Raw genomic sequence first — 16,118 nt, 5'->3', positions numbered from 1 at the left:
TCTGTTCCTTTGATGTTGCATTGATGTTTACTTTTGAAATAAATAATCGAATATCCGAGCATGGTGACTTGTCATATATTTTAAAGGGGCTTTCAAGCATCTGTTATGCACAGTAATTGAAAGCGGCTTGTTTTGCTTCCTATATCAGCCCAGTATGAACTGAAGAAGGCTTTGTGTTTGTGTCTTTTGCCTCCTTGTACATAAATGGTCATTTCATTCTTTTTGGGAAGCAGTCCACCTTGAGATTGCATTACTCAGTGCTTTTATCTATTCGGTGCTTTCATCATCTTGTTTATTATAAGAATATTAAATATTGTGTACTAAAGTGCGAGGTAAGAAAGGTCTTCAGCCATTTTTCCCCTCATTTGCTGAAGTTGGTCTGACTCAAGATTATGAAACAATGCTGCTCTTGATCTTTTCGTTCATTACTTAGTCTGTGCGTTCTTTAAAAAGCTAATTATTTTTTCCCTCTGGATATGTGTATCTTCCCGACCCTGTATCTCTGATGTAATATCTGTCATATTGCCTTAAGTAATTAAGTAAGTCAGGCACTGACTACATGGTTTCTAGACTGTTTGAAATACCATTAGTTGGTGGATCACTTGCTGTGTATTACTGAATTGAGTTTTGGCATTCTAATCATACCTGCTTAGTCTTCTCTGCATCTCTGTATTTTATTAGCATAGCAAGTTAAAGGGGTCATGAACTGAGAATTCAAAATTTCCTTGATCTTTTGACAGTTAAGAGTTCGTTAACTCTTTAATTATTTGGATTATTTGGTCATTATTTGGTCGCAGGCTTTGCAAACAGACTTTTACGATATGGTTCTGCCAGCAACGCCACAAACATGTAAGTAACCGTGTTTATTCTTGTGCCTGATCTGTGATCAGTGATTTCTGATGTGTAATTATTTAAGTTCAGACAGATTATCTCTTAAAATCATTCAATACTGTTTATGCATTAGTAAATCAAGCCAGTGACTAAATGATCAACTTCACGTTGTTTCTCTCAATGAAAATAATCTCATTTAAACTGTGATTAAATTACAGACAGAAAGCGATCAAAGAACGCTCCCTTTTCAATCGCCCAAGCTGTCAATCACACAGCAAAAGTTTATCTGGACATTTGCCAAAACTCGTTATGAAATCAATGACGCTGTTACACTGCACATCGAAGTTCTGTATTACTTATTTGCATTGTTATTTGGTGAAAGCATTCTTGGGAGTGCAGAAATTACATTGCATGATGAGATCTCTTTATTCACGCCCGTGATCAACAGACTGTCTGTCATCTGCTCAATGCTCATCACTGCAACATTTCATGTGATGGGAATAGATTTAAATATATGATCAATACTTTTCACGATTTGTTAATCACGATAGCTGTAATAGTAAAAACGTAGTCAGGGCTCGTAAAATCGCTAGCCCGAATTCCCGGGATTATGGTATATTCCAGTCGGGCTACCACAATATATCACCGCCCTGCCCGACGGGCTATTTTAAATAGTGAAATAAAATTCATTCGTTGACTTGTGTTATTCACTCTCTTGATTTGTTCTCTGAAGGAAAAATAAGATCACGGATGTTTTTAATTATCACCAAAATCTGAAGAGTGCTTGCCCGAAGGGATACCAGTGATTTTGAAATTTGGCGAGCCCAGGTAGTAAAAGTTTTCGAGAGAGTTCCACTAGCCATTTCATATGCAAACACATCAGCCAATCACAGCAGTGGGCGTTGACTCCCCTTCAAACAGAGCGTTCAAATCAGAGGCTAAAATCAGGCTAGAAAAAATGCCTTTTATTTCTAAATATGTAAAAATCATACTAACATTATAAGGGCACCCCAGGACACATTATAAAATAATCCAGTTCATGACCCCTTTAAGATTTAATCAGTTTTAGACTTTTTCAGGCCAAGCGACACAATGCTACAAACTGTCTTAAAGTCGTCATGATAAGTCATTCATGCGTATGTTTTATTTAAAACATTTTGTCCTCATCATTTTTAATCAAAATGTCATAATCTTCTGATAAAACAACAGACTTCTCCAATCATTCAGTCCACGTAAACCCGGCCATTTCTCACAATCTACTGCAAGCTCCCATTCGGGTTTGTCATCCTGAATGGCAACATCCAATGGACAAACAAATGGACAGAACCAAGACCCCGTCCTACATTTTTTTTTAAATTTCAGTTATCTGTTTCACTTGAATGTACTTCACAATATCGAAGAAAAGATCTGTCGCTACTTCTGTTCAACAGCGATTTTAAGCCTGGCCAAATATAGGCTAACATTCCTGTAGTGCCATAGTAATGAATTTACATACTTTTGTTATGATGGTGACATGGTAAATTCATTACAATAATCATTTGTACAGTATTTCATTTTTAACTGTACAGAAGTATAGTCACATGCACATAATTTTACATATATATAAAAAAAAATCTATAATGTAAAGCATTTAGCAGAACTTAAGCCTATTAAATGTAGCTTTGGTTGACATTCACTTAATATTGTATGTATTTTATTGTTTTATTTTTCTAAATTTGTAGACTAAACCATTATTGGTGAAGACTAGTAGTGTTTCCCCCATATCTTGTCTCAAAACAGCTTCACAGACCAAGCGGAACCAAAGGTCTGGGATAGCAGTATCACTCTTGCAGGCATCTATTTATTTAAGGGGGTGCGTTTTTCTGTGTTTTCCGATCGTGAAAAGACCAGGTGTAAATGCCCTCCGAAACGCATTCGAGACGGATTTGAATCCGATTGCTCAAACCACTCCAGGAGGTGGTCTGGGCCGCAATCCAGACGAAACTGGACAGGTGTAAATGCATCTGGTTGTTGAAACCACATATGTAAATTTGACTCCTCCCAACCATGCTAAAAAATAAACGTGTGAGAGCGTGTAATAGGCTATAGGCCTATGTCATGTTATAGTCAGATATGACAGCGCTACCGCAACACGCATCACCGCAATGAGCAGCTGAGCATGTATTCATCAAGCCAACGTGCAAACTATCGCAAATCAAAGTGAAAGTCGCAGATGCTAATCTTCATTAAAAGTAAAGAAACAAAATTATATTACCAGGGCTGTTGCCACTCTCTTATTGTTTTTATTTTATTTTGAAATTAGCTTATGATCAATAAAATGCAGCTCATATCTGTTGCTTTCAGCGGCGTGAACTCCATTAAATTTGCATATAGCGCGGGAATTGGGAGTTCGGATTTATATCCGTTTTTGCGAAAACACATTTATGTGACCAGGTGTAAATGGAATGGTTTTGTTAAATCAGATAGCTATCCGATCTGAGAAAACGCATGAAGTGGTCAGGTGTAAGCAGGCCGTAAGAGTCCGTATGGAATTTTTTAACAAGCAACATGATATTTTTGATAATATTTATAGGTCATTTAATAAAATAGTTTTAAAACATTTTTAAATTTTAAAACAGATTTTTAAAAATCTGTTCATAGGACACACGTACCTGATTTCTTGTAGTACTGGATTGACCCCTCTTGCGTATAATTTAGGGATGCGCCGATAGATACGATAACCGAAAATTTGGTATATTTGAAAGCCAATAACCGATATATTGGCCGATAATTCTAAATCCAAATTTTTATATAGATTTTGAGAGCCTGATTACAAAAACAAAAGTCTCACCATTAAAAGCCATGTCCCAAGCACACGAAAATGCAGCCCCCTGAATTTAGTCTCAGAATGACTCATGTACCACAACAAGAGCTCCATTCTGCCTTCCTACCGCCTTTTGTGCATCTGTCAATAAGTGTCTATACTTGATAAACAGAAATATGAATAAATTAATCATTCTTTTTGAGACAAGATAAGAGATGAGAGAATGGCATGATGTGTCTTGTTTTTTGTGTAGTTGTGAGTGTATTGTACTGTTGTGCTTTACTGATGGAGGAAATGCTGCACTCACCTGTTCTCTGTTGAGAGATGATGGTCTGTTGGATATTTGTGACGGGTCATTTGGGCTGGTGCTATAGCTGCCTGTGTTTACTGCAGCCTGAAGGTCATGAAGGCTCGTTCCTACTGGGACAACGGCACCTTAAATCTCTGCAGTGTCTGTTTTCAGCTATTCATATACCGAGGGCTGACTCATGACTCATCGACAGAATAGCAGCGTATAGATAGTCAGATCGAAGATTTATATTTATGTAAGCCTAACTTCCCACCTACATTTAGAGTTGCACCGATAGATCGTCCTTGGAGTCATTTCCAGTTTGAGGAGTGGCAAAGTCTTGCCTGTAAAACACAAAGAGTGAAAGTAATGCATCCCGACCAAGTATAGCTCTGTGAAAGGGTGATACATCTTTTCCCTTTATCTGCCGCACAGTTAGCCTCGCGCCATTTCAGATCCATGTACATTAGCATTTAAATGAGCTAACTTGATTTTACCCAGTTCAGGCTCCATTGTCTCCATTTGAATGAGTCCACACTCAGCGGACTGAATGAAATAAGATCAGACGATCCATTTACTCTTGCTCTCAGTCTTTAATAACATGGAGGATTCACTAACTAACTAATGGGACCACAGGTAAAGAGCGAACAAATCTTCCTGTCCCAATGTCTGTTTTCATCCAGAACTATCTGGAAAGATCAGGTCCCATTATCATTCCTACAATGTGGATTGATGTACCAAGATCAAGATCGTGGAGGCAAAGTATCACCCAAGAGGGTGTGCATTCAAAATCGTGCATTATTTAATGCACAGCTAGCCATGGTTTATCCTGCTTACACCATGGTCATTTTTTATAATCTTTATTAATAAATATAAAGCGTACAGTAAGTTCATCGCAAAGCCCATTTGCAATACCCAATCCGAAAAGTAATCGATGACCACCGGGGGAAAAAAAAAAAACAAAAAACAAGTATGACAGCAAATTCAAACTTAAATAGTGAAATGAGAAAGACATGCCCAGATTCAATATTATTTAGCAGATAAACACTTAATATATAAATAAGTTCACCACATCATGACAGAAATATTACAGACAAGACAACTAACCGTATTTTCCATAATGCTCGTTCTGTTGTCAAATGTCATATTGCCTTAAATGCACATTTCACTTTGCATTGATTAAATACAGTATACTTGACATTAAATGTATAAAAATCTTTGTCTTTCAGTAGCTACTATTTGTAACAACATAAACATGAAGGAAATAATATTGTTACATAATATAGTCAAATTACACAATTATTCATATAGCACAACTCTATTAACTGTATAAGCTCTGCCCCTCACCTGTGGCTTCTGGTCTGAAACTGCTGGCGCTGTGGTTCTGCAGCTTGATCGTTTATCTCAAGGTAATATGCTTGTATGCTATTTTTCCCACCATTCTCTGTGGCAGCACAATGTTTTTAAAATAGATGAAGCATAACATGTACATACAAACTAAATGCACTTCATTCTGCACTGGCACTAAAATGGCTTGCTCCTTTGTTGGGTTATGAAAATAGTTATGAGAACTTAAGAGATATTAAATTGCACAACGTATCATTTAAACATCATATGTGTGGTTTCTGGAGGAGGAACTTTCCAGGAGTACTTGAAGGCAGCATAATCCTATGGGTCCATGTGAACATGGATACACTATTGATTACTGGGCGGGCAGCAGGTGGATGGTTGTGATCAGTCGTTTCCAATTGTTTTACAAACCTAAATCCAACATTGGCATTAACTGTCATCTTGTCAGAAGCGTGTGTATGCGTGTGAGCATGAAAGCCAAGGTCACTAGATGGTCTGCAGATGCTGTGTTTTCTATCTGCTGTTTTCCCCCTACAGTTATATCATTATTAGCACTTAAGCTTTCAGTGTATTCAATGGGCTTGATCATTAGCTATCCAGTTTCTCTGAGAGATTGCATTCTATTAGCATTTAGATGAGGCAGTGATTTTAGTTTGTCTCAACATACCACTCAGCAGCATATGCAGCTGCTGCCAGAACTTGGTGTATAAAGATGTTTAGACCTACATAAATGGGTGTACAACTGTGGTATGAAATTAAGACTTCATGTATATTTATTATAGTACTAGATATGCAGTCATATTAATATACATAGATATGTAGCATTAAACACACATCATATTTACTATACATGTCATGCATTAATCATTGTGAAATATTTGTTAAAAATCATGCTTTAAAAAAATATTTCGACATTCATGATGTCACTATTACACTCTCTCGTATTGTGCATAATATACTGTGCGTATTTTGTTCTGTTTTCCCAAAGACTCTTCGTAGTAATAGTTTCATAAAGGAATAGTTTGCCCAAAAATTAAAGTTCTGTCATCATTTACTCACTTTCATTTCACTCCAAAACAAAAACATGTCCACTAGAACATAAATAAGATACTTTGTTCTACAATGGAAGTCAGTGGTCACCAAAACCAACATTCTCCAAAATATATTTGTGTTCAGCAGAAGAAAGAAAGTTATACATGTTTGGAAGTTGGAACTGCATGATGAGGGTGAGTAAATGATGACAGAATTTTAGTTTTTAGGTGAATTCTCCATGGATTACACGATTCTCTTTGATCAATTGTGCTATTTAGTGGTGTAATATAAGTACATTAACTGTTGTCCACGGCAACGCTGTATATCCGAGATCAGCTGTGTAACTGAAAACAGCAGAGGACTTAACTAGTCTTACTGAAATATTGTTGTAGTGTTGGTCTTGTTGCTAAGCTGATTGTTTTGTAGATTGTTAAAGATGTTTTTCTTAGCAGAAGCTTTAAAACAATATACAGGTGTATATTACATATCCACAGTGTAAGCTTCCACAAACTGATGCAGTTCATGTCCAGGTTCAAAAAGCGTTTCAATCATTAGAAGAACTCAAAGTCTTTTGGGATAATTACACAAGGTAGAAGTAGAAAGATGGAATGAGAATATGGTGGGGAAAATTAATACTTTAAAAAAAAAAAGGTTTCCTTTGGGTATTACTGCTCATGTAGCATCTGGTCTGTGTGAGTTAAAGTCAAATTTATTGATTTGGTTTCAAGATTCTGCTATGAAATTATGACCATAAACAGAAATTTTGCCATTGCTATTAATTTCAGGGTCTGCTGTGTCATTTTCAACTAACACAGGGAAAAGCAAACTTAAAGAAGCCTGGAAATAAATGTATGTGATATTTCAGAGAGTCAGACAGAATAAGTTAGAGAGTGTTTTTGATTTCAAATCGCCTCATGATATTTAGAAGGCAGCACTTTGTCGTGGTAATCCGTTAACAAATTTTATGCCATTTTGTGAGTTTCTTTCAAACTTTTTCAATAGTTTTGGATCTTCTGATTCTCCTTGAATCAGTGCCGGATGATAACAATAAGCTGTTTGGGGCTCATATCATGAGATAGAGAGACGATCTGGAGATGGTGACATCCAGATTCAAGAGATTTCTGAGAGTTAGTCATCTGTGAAAAGCTAAATCCTGTTTTATATTCTGAGTCTGACATTAGCTCAAGAATGAGGCTCACACTCTCTCAGCTTGACAGATCAGTGATGATCTTTACTGTGGAGATGGAGCTGTCATATATTCGGGGGAAGTATGTAGATCTGAGGGGTTGGTCTGACTTATGGATCCCAAAATGGATTTATTGTAGCTGCACAAAATTATCCAAGGTGGAGGATACCAATGCATCCTTAACAGGATGCGAGGACATTCATTGACACAATGCAATCTCTCCTTACCCCAACCTCACCCCATCACAACTAAGTGCCTAACCCTAACCCTTACCTTAAACCTACCCTTAACCTAATTATAACCGTATCCCTAAAACCAAGTCTTAATCTTCAAACAGGCCTTTAAAGGGGTCTCAGAAAGTCAGGGCCGGCCAAAATCTCCTCACTTTGCTTACTTTATCCTCACATTTTCATTGGCGGGACAGCGTGTTTTTGAGATACTTTTCTGTCAATAAGCCTTACAAGCACATGGCATTTTTACAGTGAGGCCTGTCCTTGAACAAACAACATGCATCATTAATATCTGGCATATATTTGATGCTCTAAAGCCTTTGGGAATAAATGAATAGCAATTGCAATGCCTGCTGACAGGTCTGTGTATACTGTGTAGATGTAATTGCTTTAACAACTGCAGAAATGCTTCAGGCCTCGATCCCTTCTTTTAAACTCTGCTTTGAAAGCTTAAGTTTACAATGAAGCACGTGTTAATCGGTGAACCACAGAGGGTTTAGACCAAGTCACAGTCTTGTCCTGGCATTGGTAAGTTTGCTGGTTGAAGTATAGGGCATTAAAAGGAGCCATTTTAACGTTAACAGATAATGATTTTTAAATCATTACCAAAGTCCTTGTGTCAGCACTTGCAAAAGACTGCATGGCCTCTAGTCACTCTTGGTTTAGCGATATACAATTTGAGACTTCATTAGATAGTATGTGACCAACATAACGCCCAAGACAACTGCCATGTTTTATTAATGATTTTATATGATTAATAAATGTATAAATATATAGTAAGTTAAAAAATAATATAGATAAAATATTCTTGAGATTAAACCATAACTGAGGTCATAACTTTTTTATGTTTACATAATGCATACAATTAAAAATAATATATAATATGTTTTTATACATTTGTATAATGCATAATATATATATATATATATAAAACAAATTCTGACAAAGGCAGTGGATGAAAAGACACTCTTTAATAGGATCGTTCCTGATTCTCTGAAAACTTGTTACAGGTCAGCACAGATTATCTTGACCCATTGTGGGTGTTTATTATCCACTTTTGGATTTAAGATGCACAGTGTCTTACATGCATTTCTGCAGCATAGAGAACAGCTTTGCTCTAGCAGAGAAGGGCACTGCAGCCTGTAACATTATACAGGGGTTGAGAGGGTCTAAATGGCAGGGGAAAGGGGCTATGCAAGCCTTTAATATAAAAAGTGTGTTGTAAGGGAAGCCTATGTAAAGAAGGAGATCGATGACAATAGATTTTCTTCCCTCCAGCTGAACCTCCTGGGCTGTGTCTGCTGGGATGTCAGCAGGTCTGGTGCATTACTGATGGCTGGTAGACTATAGCCAGCGCTCATACTTCAGAACAAAGAGAGGGAAATGGGCATTTGAATAACAGAGAAACGACAGGGCTAGGGTGCTTTAGAGAGAAAGTCTGAGAGAGAGAGAATTTGTACACTAGAGAAAGCCTCAGATGAGAAGGTGGAGACAGATGAAAGAGTAACGGAAATGACCTGGATTCACATTATTCATTCAGATCATTCCCTTTAGGCTCTGGCAGCAGAGGTCTGATTACTCACCACTACAGCAGACATCATATTCATTTTCTAAAACTGAAGTGCTAAAGTTGCTTTTTTCTTGAGGGTAAATAAATGATGATAAAAATATAATTTATTTGGTACAAAAATGTCTTTGAATACGCTGTTAGTCATTTTAGCCATTTTGCCAAGTTTCAACATTTTTGCTAGGATGCCAGCAAAACTGAAGGTTTAATAATGAGTCACAGGCAGAAAGCATTTTTGTGTGGGATAAAAAAAAAAACCCTTTTTTGTTCTGCATTTACTCAAAAGTGAAGCGTACAGTTTACCTCAACTTCTAATGTTGAACATACACTCCATTATTTGTGCAATGTGTTACAGTACGTGAGGCTAGTCAGATGTTGTTTATGTGAGCAACAGTAGAATCTCCAACAAGCACATCCCTCCCTATCCAATTGTGTTTCTGTCATCTGAATGTGTTTCAGCACCACAGACAGCAGCAAATCCTCACGCTGTGTTCCAGAGGCTATCCCTGACGTTCATGAATAATCATCATATTAATCCAAACAAGGTTTAGAAGCTCTCTTAATTTCAGCAGAAGTCACCTGGAGCTTTGGGGAGATTATTGATGACAATGAGAACGACTCCATTTCCTGTCACACACCCATTCATTTCCTTTCTTTGTCATGCAAAGCAAAGAGAGCTTTACAACGGGTTTAGATAGTTTCACTAGCAAGAATGTGTCATCAAGGAAACAGTTTGAAAGAAACAGGAAGACGAACAAGAAGTACAAGGATTGTACAGTCTGTCAGTTATGGAAACGGTGTTTTCCACAAGGCAAAATATGTCACGAGTTTAATAAACAGATGACAAAGGACTTGTAATAAAGTTCTGTATATGAATTCATGCATCAAATCTGCCGCAGTATCCTCTGATGTTTTCTGACATTGTTAGTTTCTAAAGACCACATAGCATAAAATAAACTTGGTAAAGACTATAGTGTGATAAAAGGTGTGTCTGTTGTCTGGTTTCACTGTTACCCTCTGCCAAGAAGCACAGCCTGTTTTCCTGCTCTCCTTGAAAAACTATCTCCCTCCCATGGGAGACTGAGTCAGTCAGTAGTCACTCTTCACTCCAAGCGCAGCACTCTTTTGCAGACATAAATAGGCTATGTGTTGTTTACCTCCATCTGCAGCACTGAGCCGATGCATAGCAATGGTGCTAGTTGCTAAACTTCAATTCGTTTTAGATGCATGAATTTTGATCTGTTCAAAAGTGGCAGGATTTCGTAGAACTACACTGTCTTAACATGCAATTGTTTCTTTAAGGTTCTAACTGATTTTACTTTTATAAATGGGTTGGTGTAACCCAATGCATCCAGGTTGATTCAGTCATAATACATCGTATTTGCTTTCATGGTTCATGTAAGGCAGCTTCAGATAAAATGTTTATTAAAAAAAGGACAGTTAACCCAACAAGTCTGACTCATTATTTACTCACCCTCATGTAGTTCCAAACTTATACTTCTGCTTCTGCACATATACACTTAAGTGTGTGAGGTTAGTAATTGCAAGGATGTGTTAAATTTATATAAAGAAACAAAAGACATTTGTAATAATGTTACAAAAGATTTATATTTCAAATAAATGCTGTTCTTTTGAACTTTTTCGAAGAATCCTGAAAAAAGATTTCCTCGTGAATATTACGCAGCACAACTTTTTAACATTGTTAATAATAAGAAATGTTTCTTGAGCAGCAAGATTTTCAAAGGGTCATGTGACACTGAAGACTGGAGTAATGATGCTGAAAATTCAGCTTTGCCATCACAGGAATACAACACATCTTAAAATATATTAAAATAGAAAACAACTATATTAAATAGTAATATATATATATATATATATTTTTTTTTTTTATCAAATAAATGCAGCCTTGGTCAGATATCTTTTAAAAACAAACCCCAACTGACCCCAAACCTTTAAACAGTCATGTATGTTGTATTTTTGTCTTGACATCTGCTCTAGCTCTCTTTGGAACATGAGTTATGGTGTCTGATTTGTGAACTAATCGTCCTTTTTGAATGAATAAATTAATGAATATTCTTTTCAATTAATCATTTCTTCTGATCTAAATGTGTCATTGATTCAATGATTTAGTCGGTTAACAGCCCACTGAAGTTTATCAGTGAATAACAATTAATCTCCAGTTTGCATGTCACACAAAGCTATCACATGACTTCAGTAGACTTGGAATATAGGGAATATATCCTTTTTTGAAGCCTGGTGGCAACACCAGTCCTCATTCACTTTCATTTTGTAGTCATAATATTCTTTACAAATTCACTCTTTTTGTCCCAATGAATAAATAAAAGTCATACAGGATCAGAACAACCTGAGGGTGAGTCAATTATGACAGAACATTAAAAAAAAAAAGTTAAACTATCCCTTTAACACCAAAACAGGCTCACACAGCAGTGGTGTGGTAAAGAAATCCATTTCATTGCGGCCTGCTTTTGATGTTTACAGTACAGTTGAGCTATTAAGGCTTTTTGGGCAGAGTCATGGTGTCTTGACAAGGACCAATTTCCCCCTGTAATCAAAGGCCAGTGATGGATGGATGGCAAGAGCATCTCTCAGCTCACCTATCCTGTCCACCTCCTCGTCCTTTTCATTCTTCTTGTGGTGTTTCTCAGGCAGCCTCCCCGATGGAGCATTATGCTGACATCAGTGCCTACATATGTCGTTCTGTGCTCATAATGCAGGTCTGCAGGGGTGGAGAGAGGGTTTTAGACACTGCTCTGTAGGCATGCAGCACGGCCACTGCCATTTGACAGGATTTGGCTGGAAAATTAGACTTCCGCCCCAGATGGCAGCTTTTATCAAAATGGCTTTCAGGGTGCAGCTTTGTAAGGGAGAGACAAAAAAAGATGGTGACTGAAGTCTTTGAAAAAGTGTGTAAGTGTTAAAGGGATAGTTCACTAAAAAATTGTCATTTTTGTTTCTTAATATGCTCACCCTCGTTATTATTTCAAAGCTACTTGTGTTATGATTACGGCTCCATAATCATACAGGCTATTTTAAATACCAGTCAGTTCAATTTTAATACTTTTATTCAGCAAGGATGCATTCAATTGTTCAAAAGTGACAGTAAGACATTTATGATGTTACAAAAGACTTCTGTTTCAAATAAATGCTGTTCATTTGGACTTTCTATTCATCAAAGAGTCCTGGATTTTTTATTTATTACGGTTTCCACAAAAATAGGAAGCAGACTGTCTTCAGCATTAATAATAATACAATGTTTCTTGGTCAGCAAATCAGCTTATTAGAGTGATTTCTGAATGATCATGTGACACTGAAGACTGGAGTGATGGTTGATTAGGATCCATCAAAGCAATAAGTACATTTTATATAATATTATACAGTTAATATTCATATATAATTATATTAAGCTTTTAAATTCTAACGTTTCTCAATAATACAGTTTACTTTATTTTTGATCAAATAAATACAGGCTGTGTAAGTATGAGTATCTTTCATTGTATGGAAATAAGCGGCATCAACAGTCTGGGAAATGTTTGTGTTCCTATTGTGTTCCTCGGAAGAAAGAACAGGATTTGTAAAACATGAATTTCAATCATAACTTTCATTTTTGGGTGAAGTATTCCCTCAAAATGCAAAGAAAGCGTGCACATATTTCCCCTTCCTCTCAGTCTTTCCATCTGTCCATAGAGCTGAATCCTCTTATCACTGTGGGTTTACCAGTAGCTGTTGAACTGCATTTGAAAGAGCAGCATCTGCCAGCAAGATGTCAAAAAGATGTGCAACTGTGCAAACAACTCGTCATTTATCCTATTTCCCTCAACAACTGATGCTATATGAATCATTAGCCACAATCCTCAAAGCTTTTATTTCATTGGGAGCCCTCTATTGGTTAAATCAGTTGATTAGGCCTATAGCTTTTGGGAATGTTCTCCTCATTGTGTTTGGGGCAGGTGCAGAAAATAGGGTGCGACAGCGTCACTTCACATCAGATCTGATTTTTGTTTGTCTCGGTCCATCTGGAAGACGCATGTCCCTCAGGAAATAGACAAATTTATAGGACACTTCTACAATTAGTTGTACAAATTACTGCCAAAGTCACCTAAGTCTGTGGGGGACATGTGAGGTGTCATTATCAGTCTTATCTAATGGAAAACATCTGCTCGCGTAGAAGCACCCGCACAAGAGAACAAGTGACACTGTCAGGAGGAGAGAATCTGCTCTGCATCAGTTGTCTCGGATGGGACGTCTCTGTTTCTCCTCCTCCCTCCTCAGAGTGTGCCAGAGCAGTGCCACTGTTGATTGAATCAGCCTCTTTGTGAGCTAGTGCTCAGTAATCATGGCACGCAAATCAACTCTCGGCACCAAACATAGTCAAAGTGTGAGACATGCCAGTGAAAACGAGCTTCCTGTTTTCCTTTAAACACTAGATGTCACAGACATGTGTCAATCAAACTGGCAACTGTCTTTTTTCACTTATGATGTGACCATTAACTAGAAACCATATGACTCAGACACAGTTGCGTGCATGTGTATGTATGTGTCTTTCATACAATGTGTTTGACTTATTCAGTTGTCATTTTGTTCACCACTGAAGCTAAGGTTCTCCCATTAGAAGCAATATTAATCATACCATTTTATGAACAAAATGCTTAATGTACTTTAGCAAGTGTGGAGTGTTCTATGTGTGCAGTCGTGATGTTCTCACTCATCTCTTTGTTTTTCTCTTCTAGTTTTGTGCCTGACAGATATTCTTCACTCCACAACAATCGGTAAGTGTCTTTTAAAGCAAGAATGTTCTCTGTGCAAACAGCAATCATGAGAGATGGATGTCTCCCTGGTTTTGAGCATCATATTCAAGCCTTTTCTTTTAGCGTTTTTCTGCGCTGAGTTCGAAAGAATTGTTTTCAAATATGATCAAATGCTGTGGTAGGCGAAGTTTGTGAAAGTCTGTGGAAATAACAGGAACTGGAACTGATTTAGAGAAAATTCAACAGATAATGGCACGGGGAATGAAGTGTTCTTCTACTCTGGCCCATGGATTTATTTAACAAACTACAGAAAGTATATATTTGGTCAAAAGTTTGGGATAATTACGATTTTTTTTATGTTTATGAAAGAAGTCTTATATAAATGTCTAGACTTTTGATCAATTTAATGCATCCTTGCTGATTAAAAGTATTAATTTCTTTCAGTTTATTTAATTTCTTGGCTCCAACAATTTAACAGTGGTGTATATATAAATGAAATGCAAATATAGGTTCTATAGGTGACATTTCAAACTGATCTGTTTGTCTACCTGTAAGCTTAATTTTATAAACTTCACACAAGATTTGTCAAGCCATCATTCAAAAATTATGTCGACAAATTTCCCTTTAGCAAAAAAATTACTCTTACATTGAATTCTACTTCCAGAAAATTAAATTGCAATTCTGCTTTCTGTTTTCTACTTCAATTCAAATTGAGTTGATTAATTGTACTTTAAAAAGCATTCAAAAATCAGTTCTGAGTAGCGTACAACCGTGGCTAACACTCATCTGTTGTCTGTATTTTGTCTTCATTGTGTATTTATGACAAAAGTGTCCAACCGCTTACCATTGACATGCGCCTGGCCTTGTGCCGTATATTAAAGTGTGAGGATGCAATAAGAGCTGTGGGGGAGGGTCAGCACATGCTGCTGTGCTCAGAGGACCTGTGTTGGCGATGGGGTTGGTGTAGGGTTGCAGTGTCGTGGGAAATGTCTTTGAAGACGTGATGGGGTGGAGGAAGGATCACAGAACGGTACGGCTGCACAAACACCTCGCTTCTCATCATGTATTCATCATCTTTACTTGCAAGAATATTTCATGAGGATATGTGTAGGAAAAATACATTCTTTTAGCACTGTGGCTTTTTGTTTTTTTTGAAGGGCAGGGCTGGGCAGAGATGGTGACCTGTACTGGTTTACTCGAGGCAGCGTAGGGTGGGGTCAGACTGAGGAGGCTCTTTGTGAAGGCAGAAAAGGATTGAGTCTTCTGTTGTGTCTCTTCTTCTGTCTGTCAGCATCGGGTAATCGTTGAGGCTCGATGGATGATTTCTGAGCAAAGACAAATCACAGTCTTGATGGATGGGAGGGGAGGGGCATAGAGACGTGCATTTAGAAAGAAACGAGACATGCATTTTAATTTTAGGGCAACAATTTATCTAAATCTGATAGATTGTAGTTGTGGCCAAGGGAATTTTTAGACAATGATAATTTAAGTTATAACTATCTTGTTTTTGATTTATTATTGATGTTTAGTGTTTATTTTTTGAAGTCATTTTTATATATTTAGTATTCTTTTTGTATAATAGACTATGATGATTTAAAGTTTTTAATTATTGTTGTTGATGTATTTAGTATAAATAAATATGCTACACTTTGTTGTTGTCACTCTAGTGATCCTGATTATATTTGTGGCATATAAATATAATATAAATATATATATAATATAATATTGTGGCGTGCAGGACGAGGTCGAGGGCCGTGGGAGGACGGCACGAGGCCAGTTGCGTGATTACTGATGATGAGCAACACTAGCGCGACGCACTGGTCTCGTATCTCTCATGGAGGAGCGGAAGCATAAAAGGAAGAGCGATGATCGTGGAGATCGAGAGAGGAACAGGCCTGAACTTGTGTTTTGTTTCTGTTTTGTGTGGCCAGCAGTCGTCCACGAGGGGCTGCTGGCTTATACTTTCATTTTTGTAATTGTTTATTTACTAGGGCTGTAACGATTTACGATATTAAACCGAAATCGCGACACTCAGATCCACGAACCTGTGTCGCGGTTTGAGAA

General features: G+C 37.2%; 1 protein-coding gene across 2 annotated transcripts in view; it reads left to right on the top strand.

The window, feature by feature from the left end:
- The window catches only part of apba2b (amyloid beta (A4) precursor protein-binding, family A, member 2b), an 86,612-nt gene that overhangs the window by 11,523 nt on the left and 58,971 nt on the right, over positions 1–16,118 (top strand). For both annotated transcript variants that reach the window (XM_079584654.1, XM_079584653.1), the window contains exon 2: positions 14,037–14,075. The gene's annotated coding sequence lies outside the window, so the exon portion shown is untranslated. The remainder of the gene's footprint in view (positions 1–14,036; positions 14,076–16,118) is intronic.

The sequence above is a fragment of the Phoxinus phoxinus genome, assembly GCF_949152265.1.
Source record: "Phoxinus phoxinus genome assembly, chromosome: 2".
Classification (NCBI taxonomy): domain Eukaryota; kingdom Metazoa; phylum Chordata; class Actinopteri; order Cypriniformes; family Leuciscidae; genus Phoxinus; species Phoxinus phoxinus.
Note: the sequence above shows the minus strand (reverse complement) of the source record. Positions and strands in the feature narration are given on the sequence as shown.